The sequence below is a fragment of the Myiozetetes cayanensis genome, unplaced genomic scaffold (genome assembly GCF_022539395.1).
Source record: "Myiozetetes cayanensis isolate MyiCay16 unplaced genomic scaffold, myiCay2020 scf1, whole genome shotgun sequence".
In the NCBI taxonomy this organism is placed as follows: Eukaryota; Metazoa; Chordata; class Aves; order Passeriformes; family Tyrannidae; genus Myiozetetes; species Myiozetetes cayanensis.
The window spans coordinates 55,578,107-55,591,849 of record NW_026086604.1 but is presented as its reverse complement, the minus strand read 5'-3'; the positions used below and the strand labels follow the sequence as shown (position 1 = coordinate 55,591,849).

The following is a 13,743-nucleotide window of genomic DNA, read 5'->3' as shown; positions in this document are numbered from 1 at the left end:
CACCTCTACCACTTTCACCATGCCATTTTCAATAAGAATAAAAGCTCTCTTTCATTAGAAGATAACACTCTTAATTTAAGCTAAGATGCAGCAATCCTTTATAATGCAGTTAACCCTCTACACAAATGGAAGGATTAAATGAACCCATTTATGGTCTGAAGGTCAAGAGCACAGTGTCTTGATTAAAGCAAAATAAAAGTGGAAAGATATCTCCCACAACATCTGTACAGAGTTCACCCATGGCGAGAAATCTCCAAGCATGCTGAGGAGGAAGAATCAGTTAATAAAGGGCAGTCCTTAGAATCACAGAGAAGAAGGGACTGACCTCTGTTTTGGGACTTTCTTCACTAAATTATCAAAGACAAATACAATATATTTGCTACATGGATGCCACAAAGATCCCTCAATTCTCCTCCAGACCCCACAAAAAGATTTAATGTCAATACTTCATAATACTTGGCTTATATCAAGGCCTTTGGTTGCCATACAATCTAAAGATTTCCAAGTTTCAAACCTGCAGACTTCTACCTCTGTGGCTTTGCTTTTCTATGTACATTAAATCAGTTCGTACCTTTAATTTCTAACAGTGGAAAATTCTGACAGAATACAAAGACCAACAAGCAATATTATTCAGGTGTGCATTGTAAAAGAAAAGTAACTTTGTGAAATTCTCATAGATTTCTTTCATTCATTTCATTCATACTTTTTTTTACTTAAGACAGTAACATTTTTTCAAAGTGATAACCAATTGTACTACAAAAGCACACATAATTTGAAAGTATGTGTACCCATTCAGTATAATTCATTGAACACAGAAATAGACATTGAGTGAAATATGAAAGTTCTGGGATGAAAAGGCATTGGCCATATTTAAATAGTAATTACATTTAGTCAATCAAGGTTATTCTAATCCCTGAAATAACAACAACTAGAAGAAATAATGCAATATAGTGTCTCATATAAAGTACAGGCTACTAGTCAAGAAATCAAGTTCCCTAGTCACTTCTCAAAAGTTCAGAGTTAAAGTCACATCCAGAGACTATTGTTTGTTTCAGCATCACTTCCTATAGAAACAAAGCTCAACCATGCAAGGTTCCGTCTGTATGACCTGCAGCCTCTTTACATTTTATCAAATAAGAAGATAGTGTTCCAACTAAGGGAGCAGACACGGCAGAAATTCTTATATTCTTATACATAAAAAATCCAAGGACATTTCTAAATTCAGGAAAAGCTTCCTCTGGAACTCAAAAGTATTTCGAAAACAAAGGAAGAAAGTGGCATGAAACCACTTCTGAGAGAGACACTTTTTACAAAACTGTTTCATTGCAACATAAAAATGTTTACCTCCAATCTTCAAAATACCACCCATGTCATTAGAAGCAAAAGTGGTTTATTACTGTGACTTTTTCTTAATTTCTATTTAACAGTTAAGAGAGAAAGGCTTAGGAAATACTTTTTATATCACTACAGTAAGAAATCACTAGCAAAAACATTTTTTATGTATCATGTTAATTAAAATTGGAGAGTCTTTATTCCTTAGGTGATCAGTAAGTTCTACAAACAATTTTACTTCCCACAAAATTTAAAACATTATCACTAAAATAATCATACAACTTCTCTCAGTAAGTAAAATCTCTTGTGTTTTCCCTCTTGAACAGCATACTGAGAAAAATAATTTTATAACCTTTATCTGAACCATTTATATGGGAAACATAGTAGACAATTTCATTTAGTTTCAAAGCCTAAGAACAAAGGAGTTGAGAAAAGCCAGAAGAGTTGCCTGAGCAATTATCTTTCTTGTCTCACATATGGGACAAAAATGTTTACATTAATTCTACTCTCCAACATCTTTTAAAATGTATGGTCATACCACTTACTTATAGTATACCAATCAAACTCGAAATTCCAGAAAGAATTATTGGCTTAATTAAGGAAATTTTTGCTGTCTCTATGTCGGACACTTAAATGTTAGTGCACAGGCACTCAATGCTCTATTCAACACTCCATGAGTCAGAACACATAGACCTTAATTTCCACTTTTTTAGATGCATAAATAAGCTGAATAATATGCACCATCAGGTGAAATTAAGGTCATTTAATTCTGAAACCTAAATTCTGAATTTTCATAAAGTGGAGTGATGGGTAGGGGGGTGACCTGTTGGGGTTTTGGGTAAATAACTACATACTTAAATCTGAAATCTCCGCCATCTCTCTGTGATGCCAAGACAACAAGCACAGCTCCAGTAGCTGACTGCAGCAACAAATTGCCACGTGCTGCAAGAGTTAAAGCTTTCAGTCCCTTGCAGGAGTTTGCTGACAATGGAGAAGTAAGTCAAACACAAGACCTTGGGTTTCATCATTCTGTTGAGACATACCCAACCCTTCAGCATACCCTCTTATCACTGTCCTCTACTGAGTCACGATTCAGCTTCCTGAATTTCTTTAAAACTTCACAATTCAGCAGATATTTTACAAAGTCCTTTCAGCCCAAATGTTTTGTCTCTCAAAGCAGTAAATGAATGAATAATCCATGTTACAGTACAAAGATGTCTGAGGTAGCAGGATGAGGAGCAGAAGACCCACAGTGATATATATCTAAAGAAGTTAAAAATATGCAGAAAAAAATAAAAGCAAAACACCAAAGTTATGGAGGAAGGTAAAAAAAAAAAAAAACAAAAACATACAGACAAAGACCCTTCAAGGTTACTTCTAAACCAATATGTAAAGTATGACCTGCAAAGTAAATTCAGACTAACAAAGAGGCCAAGGCCCAGAGTTTAAGCTCTGTATGACACAAACTCTGAGTTGGCTAAACTGGTGTCTCTAGCAAGGCACAAAGTATTCTCACAACCCCTATCACATTTTCCTTGCAACAGAACAGATCTGAGGTTGATGGCCTGCTTTCTAAAAATACAATTGAAAGCAAAGTACATTCTGACAAACTGCAAAGGTCAGAATTACAACTATCTTACCTACAACAGAGATAAAAGATCTGACTTTTGTCCAAGTTAAGGTCATTTTTTTAGTACCCAAACATAAGCAATCCCTCTAAAACTCAACAGGAGCTACAAGTACTTTGGGTATACTAGAACAGATTCCTTAAAACTCACAAACATGAGTACCTTAAACTTTTTTCCATCAGAACCCTTCTCCCTTCACATACCAGGAACAGTTTAATCCAGGAAGTACCAGAATTTCAGAGGGACTTTTTTTTTTTTTAATTAACAGCTTCTCAGTAGCCCTTAGCCTTATTTTTTGCATATAAAAGCAGAAGTACTTAGTGTTAAAAGAACAGTATCAGTGGTTAACCTCGTGGTTAACACCTTTACCTGCCTCCTCAGGCAGGTTCTAAAACTGTCCATCACCACCTCACAGAGCGATTCCACACAAAATTCAGTGACAACCACTTCTTTTTATGGACATCATGAGAAGTGGAAGAATGATCAAAGTACCCCTCTGGATATAAGGAGCTTGCACCAATGGAAATCAAGCAACAAATTCTCATTACTTGGACAGTGGTCCAAGACACTGTGAAATGGAGATTCTCATTTATTCTTAAGACACACTACTGTGCAGCAACAGTTTCAGATGCAGGATGAATTGGGCAAGAAAGTCAGTCTCAGGTTTTCCCTTGACAAGGCAGTTGCTTCCTCCACTGGGATGAGAAAAACATACCTTCTCTATCCAGCCCATCCTTTTTCAGCTCTGCTAATCTTCTACAGAACAGCTTTAAAAGAAGGACTAGAAAACTTTTCACAGAGCAGTCAAAAGGCTGGTGTTCAAGGTAGTCCATATAGAAAGAAGAGGAAAATTACCTTGGCTATCTTACATTCTAAATGAGGGCTCTACCTAACAAGCTGTTACATCCTATATTTTACATCACTGGGAAATGCAGCTTGTACTGCTTGCAGTCTGTGAAACCTGTACAAGCAAATGACAAGGGAATTTTTAGCTACATACTTTTACATTTAATTTTGTATTTCATTGCAGATACATTTAGTCCATCACATGGATGTGAGGCCCAATGCCCACCTATTACATGGTTCCAAATAAATAACAGTGACAACCATTACTTCACTCGAACACACTTGGGAATCCATTTTAAAGGCAAAAGAGCATTTAATACAACAAGCGTAAGGAACTCACCCTTACATTGTTGTACCTCATTTCTATTCTGGAACATCTATGCTATTTAACAAGATACAATTCAACTGAGGTTGTCAACCAGTATCAGCTACAGAAGATCAGTCTCTCAGGGTCAGGAAAAGAGATCCAATCAGTGAAACAGAAAGTAAGGTTTATTTTGCAGACACGCCAGTACAACACAACGAACCAGAGGGCAGGAGGCGGAGGGGCGGGAAATGAACGTCCCTCTCCTTGTTTAAGGATTGGGCGATCTTAAGTTAGGTGGGTGGCCAAGGGGAAATCTTCTTCCTCATTGAGTACCTCTGTAATTAAGCAGTCTCCCCGAACATGCTCCAGCAGCAGAACCTGGATCAGTCAAGCATAAGTCCCACCTCCTGTGTGTCCACTGACCCTCACATGTTCAGCCTGGCTGCCCCTCCAAGGTCTTAAGACCCACTGCAAAGAGTAATTCAAGTTCTGCATTTTGGAAAGTGAGAATGTAAAAAACAGCTTATTTAAAATATGTCCCTTCCCATTTTCACTGGTGGGAGGCCTAATAAGAACAGAGTAAATTAATTATCTTCTTTATGGTTTAGAGTCTATCCATATATGGGAAAGAAGACAAAACTGTGCTCAAAGTACTGTCAAATACACAGGGTATTTGACACCTGTAGAGAGAATATTATCTCCTAATCTCACAGAATTTACTTTAACATTTTGTTTCCCCTAAAACAGAAGGTGAAATATTTAACAGATTTGTAAATTCACAGTTCTTTTAAGTCCAAGGACTGCTTTTAAGAAGGCACATACAATAACACTGCACAACTCAGACGCTGACCAGAGTGGGAACAGAATTTTGACTGCCCTGGCAAAGCTGCTTAGCCATCTTCTTCATGAAGTCCTGACTTGTCAGAATAAAAACCTTTTTACAGGACTATACCAGTTCTAACAAAGCTCGCTCTACATGCAAATTTTCTCATTTTGGGTCAAAATGAGAGAGACTCTTAATTATTCATGATTAAGATCGGGAAGTTCTTTTTTTCCTCCTACACCTACGCTCTAATCACCTGCAGACAGAAACGACTCACTACCCCAACAAGCAAATCTGATGGAGAATATTTTTATTAAAGTTTTTAGACAGACACTGTTTTGTCCTGATGCACACGGGAAGATGTTTGGGTCCAAGGTTCTTCTGTGGCGGGTGTTTTTTTTAAATAATGTTCCACATTTTCCACTTAGCCCAAAAAATCTGATTTTGCTAATATTCAGTCCTAACACAACAAAGATTAATTGTAAGCAGACATTTAACTCAACGGGACTGTTCATTGTACGTTATGTTTAGCTTGGACATAAAAAAATTGGGCCTTACACTGAGCAACTTCACATTGGTGTATAAATTCTCATACTCAGGATCAAAGATAAAATTTTCACTGTCTCTATGAAGTAATGTGCTCTATGAAATTTACACAAACTCAGAGCCCTTAAGATCACTATCTCCAGAGCAAGGTCAAATTTCTGCAGAGCCAGGAGTATAGAAGCCCGGCTGCAAAAGCTAGCTAAGCTTCAAAGTTCAAGCATGAAAAAAAAGAGTCATGTACACGAACATCAACTTTTTTCTCCTGTTCTCTCTGATATAAATTTAAACACAAACTATAAATAAAATGGAAAAAAAAGTATTAGCCCAGTTCAATAAAAAAATGGAATAGAGAGAATAGATGCATACTTTTCAACGCTGATACATAGCAATTCTGTTCCTTTTTTTCTCTGTCAAACAGTATTTAAAACACTGCAGATTCCAAAAGCACTAATTTTTGTAACACACAGGGCATCTGAGTCAGTACTGATCCCTTCACTGTCTTCTTCTCACCATCACTGGATTACACTGCAGTTAAAGCTAGTGCCATTGGTCAGTATAGATTCTCTTTGATCCGTGCAGTAAGGGACTGCAGAGTATTTATATTTATACGTAAGTATTTTCCCAAGTAACCATATTTTTTGCACAAAATCACGCCAAAGGCCTATGGCTAATACTTTATTACTTCCCAGCATTACTTACTACTAACCAGCAGCTCTCTTCCTTTTAAAAGCCAAAAAGAGGAGAAAAGTCAATGTTTCAGAGTGCACTAGATCAGCACTGCTTTGGCCTCTGCTTTCCACTGAAGAGAGAACAGGGAGGGAAAGGAACATAAAAAGCCACCAGGCACTTACCCTACACCGACTCAGATTTAAGCTCTTACACATAACTAGTGACTCCTACCTCTGAAAACACAAACCAACTATTCTGGAGTCAGTCTCCTCAGGCTGACCAAAATTCCAGCTTGGAAATCTTCCCCAGTGCAGGTTTCACCCAAACCAGTATTCCTGCACAAACAGCTTCTGTTCATTGAATACAGAGAGAATTCCTCACTCACCTAGTTCCCACCAGCTCCTGAAAGAACATCAATCTGAAAAGCTGCCTACCCTGTTTTTGGAGTATAGCTTCCATATATCTCATTCTCAAAGGCACACCTTCTGTAATCAAAAACCTTTACTCTGATGCCATTCATCTCTGTTTCTCTATTTTATCAAAACTCTTAATCTGATACCTGATTACCAATCCAAAGGAATTCCAAGGGTATTAAAACCCATTACGGATGCCAAAAACATAGTCAACATTACAGCTTGCAACTGCCCAGTCCTGTAGCACTTACTAAGGCAAAGCCAGGGAGACAGGATTCCCTAAATCAGAAGGAACAAAGAGAGAAAGCAAGCTTTACCACAGTATTGGAGACATCTTGGGACCAAACATGCTTCAGAAACATTTGGAATAGCCTACTATTATGTTCTCAACATATTTGAGGAATGCAGACTGCTTTGGAAAAGGAAAAACAATCACCTACTCAAGACTCCTACAAAACTACTGTTTTAGCACATTTACCAGAGAACGTCAAGACTAATTAAGAATAAAACTACTGAAGAAAAACAAGAGATTTCACACTGTAAAACCAAGCCTGACTGGAACCTCATTTCCAACAATTTTGTCATCTAGAGTAGAACTCAATGTACTGTTTTAAGCAATACGAAATATCCTTGAGCAAAAATACCAAAGTTATTAAGTCTGCAATCTCAAATGCTAAAATTAATCAATCAATTTATCTGCCAGCTGCATTCACCACATTAACTCAAGACCATGAAAACCTTATACAAGTCCTCTTACAGTTCAGTATCATATATATGATACAAAGACAGTTGCTGATTATACACTGCACTGAGAAACAAAGAAAAATACCACATATCTGTATGGTTTACTTAACAATATGCATAGGTTCATTTTTATTGCTTACATTTTTAACTACCAAACATTTAATGAACTCTGTAAAAAATCACTAACATCCATTATTTATACCTCCACTGCCAGAGAAAATGGTTCTCATCCAAAACTATTTTACAGCAGTTTACAGTATGATTATTTGGTGTTGATAACAAAAACCCACACACTTTACAAACCTGAGAATTTTTTAAACTGCCAACCTATTGCACTTGGTAGATTACAAAAATAATGTTTCACAGAAGACAGAGCACGAGAGGCTTTCTATATGCCCTATACATACACAAAAAGAAACAATGTTAGAGGAGCAACACCTGGACAGAAATGGCAATATACAGCATCCTTAGGTTGGCATTACCTACAAGCGAGAAGATTTTTTTTTTTAATTCCTTCAATAAAGTCAGAGGTAGAACAAGTCAGCCAATGTCTCTACATCCATGTTAATCAAATAAAGACTTATATTTAACTTGCATAGTTTTTTTGGTGATGTAGCAACCAAGGAAGAATTTTTAAGGTAACATGTGGCTTACGTCCTCGTCATAAATGAAGCCAGCTGAGTTCCTCAAAGTGTTATGTGAACAGTTAAGGGCACAGAAAAGGACCAATAATTTCCAAAGTATTTTATCTTAATATTTTCCAGAAGAATATTTAATGAGAGATAATAATTTAATTAATCTTTTAAAAAATAAAAATATGTAAAGGTAGGTCCTTAAATCCACATTACAGACTAATGAAAGCAGTCAGATTTGCAAAGTCATATACCTCAAAGCTTTCTGAAATTGTCTGGAGTTGCAGATGCTTATTGTTTGCATGCCTGTACATGACAAAAGCAGGAGTCAGGAGACCATGAAAACTGGCAAAAGAATATATTAGGAGCAACTTTTATTTTAGTGAGCTTAAGGAACTGGAGAAATAAATTTCTAATGCTTTGATCTGGAAGTTTTAATTCTCACAATAAGTAGACTAAGCCCAATTCTGCTCCAAGTGGCCTTTCCAAATTCAATCTGTGGAGACTCTAGAATAAAGTTTGTGTACCCTTCTTCATATATGTGACGTATCAGTCAACACTTCACATACATACAGTCAGGTTTCCATTTTCATTCAGGGTAATAATTCAAAGCCAGCTTGTTTTGGTTTTAATCACCAGGAGAGGCTGAAGTAGGTGACAAGTTTTTATTTCAATAGCTTAAGATCCTTCAGCTACTGTGGGGAAAAACCTACTGTAACAAAAAACCCACTGTAAAAAACCATACCACTGTATGCGACTTTAATCTGAAACTGTCAACAAAAAATTTCAAGAACAATTTTCTTCAAAGGATACTTCCTTGTCTACTACTACAAATTGATGGGGAGGCACCGGGACCAAGGCTGTAAGAAGTTGGGACCTTTAGATCAAGTATAACACTGCTTTTTGAAGATTGGTATTTATTTCCAGAAAACTAAGTCTACACTAAAATGGAATTAAATCAGATTTTGGAATAAGCATAAGGATAAGGAACATTACAGATATAATTATTTCTCTTCTGAAAAATAAAAAACATAAAAAAGAGGAAACTCTAAGTTTTGTATTTCTTTTCAGTTTACTACTTTGCAGCACAAAATATACAGTTAAGTCTCATAACAAATCTCCATTCTGTTTTTCAGTCCAAATCCTATCCAATTTATACTCAATACATTTTAGTATTTGCATTCCTAAATTAGATTAAATTCACTTTTATATTACTTGTATCTTATTTTCCTCCTTGGAGCATCACAACTGCTCGAGCTATCCCCTCTAAATTGTTGCTAACACACATTAAAGCCCTGTCGACAAAACACTGAGACACACACCAGCCGAGAACAGTCTCCTTTCTATCTACTTTATGTTATCACATTGTGGTACCCAAACACTACCAAAATAGTGCTCCATAGGCCCAGGAGGGCAGTAAAGCCAGGGCAAATAAGGTACTTGAGTAAAGGATTGCCCTGGACTGTGGCCTCAGTTTTGCCAGCAATAGCATAGCAAATATGTAGTGAACTCAGGGCAAGGCTACCAAATGAAGTCTTTCAAACGTTTATGTTCAAATTTCTCTATGGCTACAGAAAATTTCATAAGAAAGAGAAGAAATAATCAACTTGCTTCATAAGAAGAACTTTTAGTTAAGAGTCCACTGTCTCACTCCACCACTTCACTATGATTTGTTTATCTACTTGTAGAACCATGAAGACTAGTTACCATCATTTCTTCAAACCATCCCTCTCCAAGACTAACTGAAGGTTACCAACCAACTTTACAAGCTAGGATCAAAGAGGTTAATACGCATCTTTTACAGATATCAGTATGTCAATTTTTCATGAAGTTTAGAATTACCCATCACGTCTCCTGAATCCATGCAAACACTGATGCTGCATACACTCAGTGCCATGAAGTGATGCTCACAAAACCTCTGGAAACAACACACACAGTGCTTCTCCCTTTCTACTCCATAGCCCTGCACTTAGCAAACGCAGGTATCTCCATATTACACTACACTGTTATCATTCATACTTTTAAGTATTAAGGCTTAATTTCATTACATTTTAACTTAAAAAAAAATCTACTTAAATCTCAAAACTCAGGATATAGGGTATACATGCCTGATATAGCATACAACAGATGAACCTATTTCAAGTAAAAGCTCCGTTCCAAACACAGTGCAATGCCACAAATCCAAGGAATATCAAATAGAAAGTGAAGAATCCGTTCAAGTACTGTTTAACACTTCATAAAAACAAGCATTTTGAAAAAGCTGAAATTTGCCTTTCATAAGTTACACATAGAACTGTGAGTTATGACTACCACCTTACTGCAGAAGACTCCAAAAATACCTACACATTTTCCAGTGGTTTAAAGTCTTCCAGCCAAGCTAAGTGACACTAAGTAATTTATTTCATAACTACACCAAAGCTTCTGTATTTTCTAAAATCCAAAGATGTGGTTGTTAGCATAAAACAAAACTAGTGCTATCTTTTCACCCAGAGCAGAAATGCCTTATTCCTTGAGCGCTTCTGCAGCAGCTCTCTCAGACAGGAGGCCTACAGCAGGCATTTTTTAACTAGAGGTATATTAAGAGGCTGGACATGGTGTAAATAAACGTTCCTGGTAGGTAGAAAAGAGGGGCTGGGATCTAACAGTGAAAGGGCACAAGAACTTATTAAGTGGAAGAGAAACTTACCCTGCCTGAAGTATATTCTGTGACCAACTTCTTTAACTCAGTAACCTACTCCACAAAAAATCATGTTCCAAACTAAGCTGACTTTGAAAACACAGGAAAATAAAAGAAAAAAGAAGATAGGACATAGCCATAATACCTCACATCACAGAAGCATCAACTTCTTGTTGTTTTGTAAAGGCTTTTTCTTAAGCAAATGGGTTGGCACGGGCCAGGACCAATTGTTTACTGAAAGAAGTGGCATCATTAGGGAAAGAGAGTGTAAGAAGCAGCTTGAAGAACAACGAAAGCGAGTAAAGTTTGGAGATTTGGCGCTGCTTTTTGTTTAAGCCAAGTTTTTAAGTGCTGCCTGTCACAGAAAGGCGCCTTTCTCTCGCTCGCCCCTCCGGGGGGCCCTTGGCGCACCCTCACCTCGCAACAACCCCACACCCGGGGCTGCTCCGCCGCCGCACCAGCCCCGGCAGCCCCAATCGTCACCTCCGCACACCCGCCCCCGGAGACGGGGACCCCCCCAAAAGCCTGAGACGGAAGGCGGGTTCCAAGGCGGGCTGAGGGGAAATCAGCCCAATTCCGCCGCCCCCGACAATGGCACCGGCAGGCGCGGGGTGCGCTCGGGCAGCGGCCCAGGGGAGGCGCGGGGGAGCCAAGGGGCCCCCGCCGGGACTGGTGCGGTGAGAGCCCGGCCGGGCCCCGTCCTGTCCCGGCGGGAGCCGGGCAGCGCCTCGCCGGCCCGGGCCCGGCGCCGCTTCCCGCCCGCCCTGCAGGCCGCGCCGCGGCCCCGGTGCCTCCGCGGGGCCTGGCACCGCCGCGGGCTCGAGGAGCCGAGCAAACAAAGGGAGAGGAGGCCGGGGCCGCGGCCCGGGAGGAGGGCGGCGGGCAAGCCGCGAACCGCGCCAGCCTCATCCTCCGGCTCCCCGTGCGCCGCACCAGCCCCCCGCGGCCGCCAGGGCAGGGCGGGGGAGCCGGGGCCCGTTGCCCCGGGGACGCTCACCCAGCGGAGGCCGCGCTGTCCCGCTCCCGGCGCGGGCCTCTCCCCGGGCACCTCGGCCCGGCCTGCGCCGGCACCCGGGCTCGGCGGCGAGCAGCCTCCGGGGGCAGCTGAGCGACACTCACCGAGGAGGAGGAGAAGGAGGAGCTGGCTCTGCTGTTGCTTTCGCGGGGCCCGGCCCGGCTTCGGCTCTGGCTCCCTCCCTCGCCGTGCCGCCGCCTCCCTGTTCCTGGCGCCGCCGCTGCTTCCTCCGCCTCCTCTGCCCCCACCCCTCCGTCCTCCGAGGGGCGCAGGGGGGCGGCGAGCCCGCGATGGCCGCCGCCTGCCGCAGGCTGGGCTACGGCTGCGGCGCCCGCGCACGGCCCGGCGGGGGCAGCAGGGCCGGGGGCATCCCCGCTCCGTCCCCTTGGCCGCCCCCGCCGCCCGCCGGACACCACCGGCCCGCCGCCGCCCGCCTGGCCCACACCGCCCGGGCCCCTTCCTTTCGCCGACCCCGGGCGTCTCGCCCTGGGGCTCGTTCCCGCTCGGCGGCCGCGGGAGACCCGCGGGGGGCGGCCGGGAGCCGCGCTGGCAGGGAAGGAGGGAGGAAGGCGGTCGGGCTTTGTTAGCCCCGGCCCTTTCCTCGCTCCCCCACCCGCTCCAGTGTGTGTGACCGCTGCGCCCTGGGCTACAGCAGCTCATCAATAAAGTTCATAGGGAACTACCGCCCCTTTTCGTTCTGGCGAGGGCCAGCCCCTCGCTGGTAGCGCTCGGCCGGAGGGGTCCCCTCCGCCCCCCAGCGGGGCTGTCGGGCCGGGCTTGCCGCTGCCCCGCCGGAGGCTGCGCTGGGCAGGGAGGGAAGGAGGGAGATTATCTCACCCTGCGCTCTCTTCCACTTCACCTTCCCTTACACCTCCTTGGCGTGGAAGCGACGCGCCAGAACAGGCATTATTTTTGTGCTTAACTTTGCTTCACAGCTATCTCCGCGAGAAAAGTGACACTAAACTTGAGGCACGTCAGCTGTGCAGCAGCAACCTCAGCCAAGCGGGCTGCCTTGCTTGCTTATTCTCCGGGCCCGGTTTTTAAAAATAAAATGCTAAGTCGAGAGCAACAAAACAGTTCTTAGTATAGGATGTGTGAGACTGACGGAACCGACTATCAGGGGGTGAAGAATTAAAATCTGTGGACGGTATGGCTTTTAAAAGTTGTCCCAAGTCGAATTTGCTGACTGATGTAGAGATAGTAAAATACTACCTTTCTTTCCTGCTTGTGGTATATAACTCATGCAAACCAGTGTCTGAGTTGCAAAGATATGCATAATTCGCTTACGTATGTAGTCACATACTACAGTCAGTGAGGTTATTTGTATGACTCGTTATGAAACTACTGATTTCAAGGTTAAAAAGAATCAGTTGAAACTCAAGACTGTGAGAATATTCATGCAACTTCTGCTTGAATTCTTCTACCAAGATCAAAGGTATTTGTGCGTTGAGGTCAGTGAATTGTTTAATTACCAAGGTTATTTGAGGTCAGAGTGTGTCCTGATTTCATTTACATTTTTGTATCTCAGGCATTTATCAAGACTTAAAGGCTTTTCTTTAGTCTCAGCCAAGGCTTGTATTCTTCATCTGATCAGCCTCACTTTCTGACAGGCCAGGACCATTTCAGGAGGTGATGACTCTAATCAGAGTTGCAAAAAGAAATTAATTTTTTTTCAAATATAAAGTTTGGATTTATCACTTATATGTAGAACAATTTATGGTTTTGTTAAGTGTTTTTTATTAAAACTATTTGTTTTACAATTATGATTACATGTTATCAGTGGTGTATAACAAACAAAGCTAAGAGTAGCTTCACGTGGGCATCATTTTTAAAACATTATGGATTTTAACTTTTGTTTGTAAAGCCAATACTGTCAGTATGAAAAATACCAGTGACTTTCTAGGTTGGCAGTGTTGTTCAAAGAAAGGAACAAAATTAAATAAATAACAAAAGACTAGCTTTTTTTTTTTTCTTTTAAGAACAGAGGGAGTTCCTTCTTTCCTAATGAACTGTTGTGAGTTTAGCAAACTAGTCAAAAAGAGGAATAGGAGAGAGCCATGTAAGCAAAAATGGCCCTGACTGGGAAAGTTTTGGTTTAATTTTTCTGCAGT

The 13,743-nt window shown here is 41.3% G+C and overlaps 1 protein-coding gene across 4 annotated transcripts in view; it reads right to left on the bottom strand.

Moving 5' to 3' along the window:
• Positions 1–12,271, bottom strand: part of SOCS6 (suppressor of cytokine signaling 6) — a 31,485-nt gene extending 19,214 nt beyond the window's left edge. For 2 of the 4 annotated variants that reach the window (XM_050318250.1, XM_050318240.1), the window contains exon 1: positions 11,737–12,271. The gene's annotated coding sequence lies outside the window, so the exon portion shown is untranslated. Of the gene's footprint in view, positions 1–10,762; positions 10,844–11,614; positions 11,715–11,736 lie in introns of those variants that run through there. The other 2 variants (XM_050318269.1, XM_050318259.1) reach the window with 2 other exon arrangements.
• Positions 12,272–13,743: the final 1,472 nt, after the last annotated feature.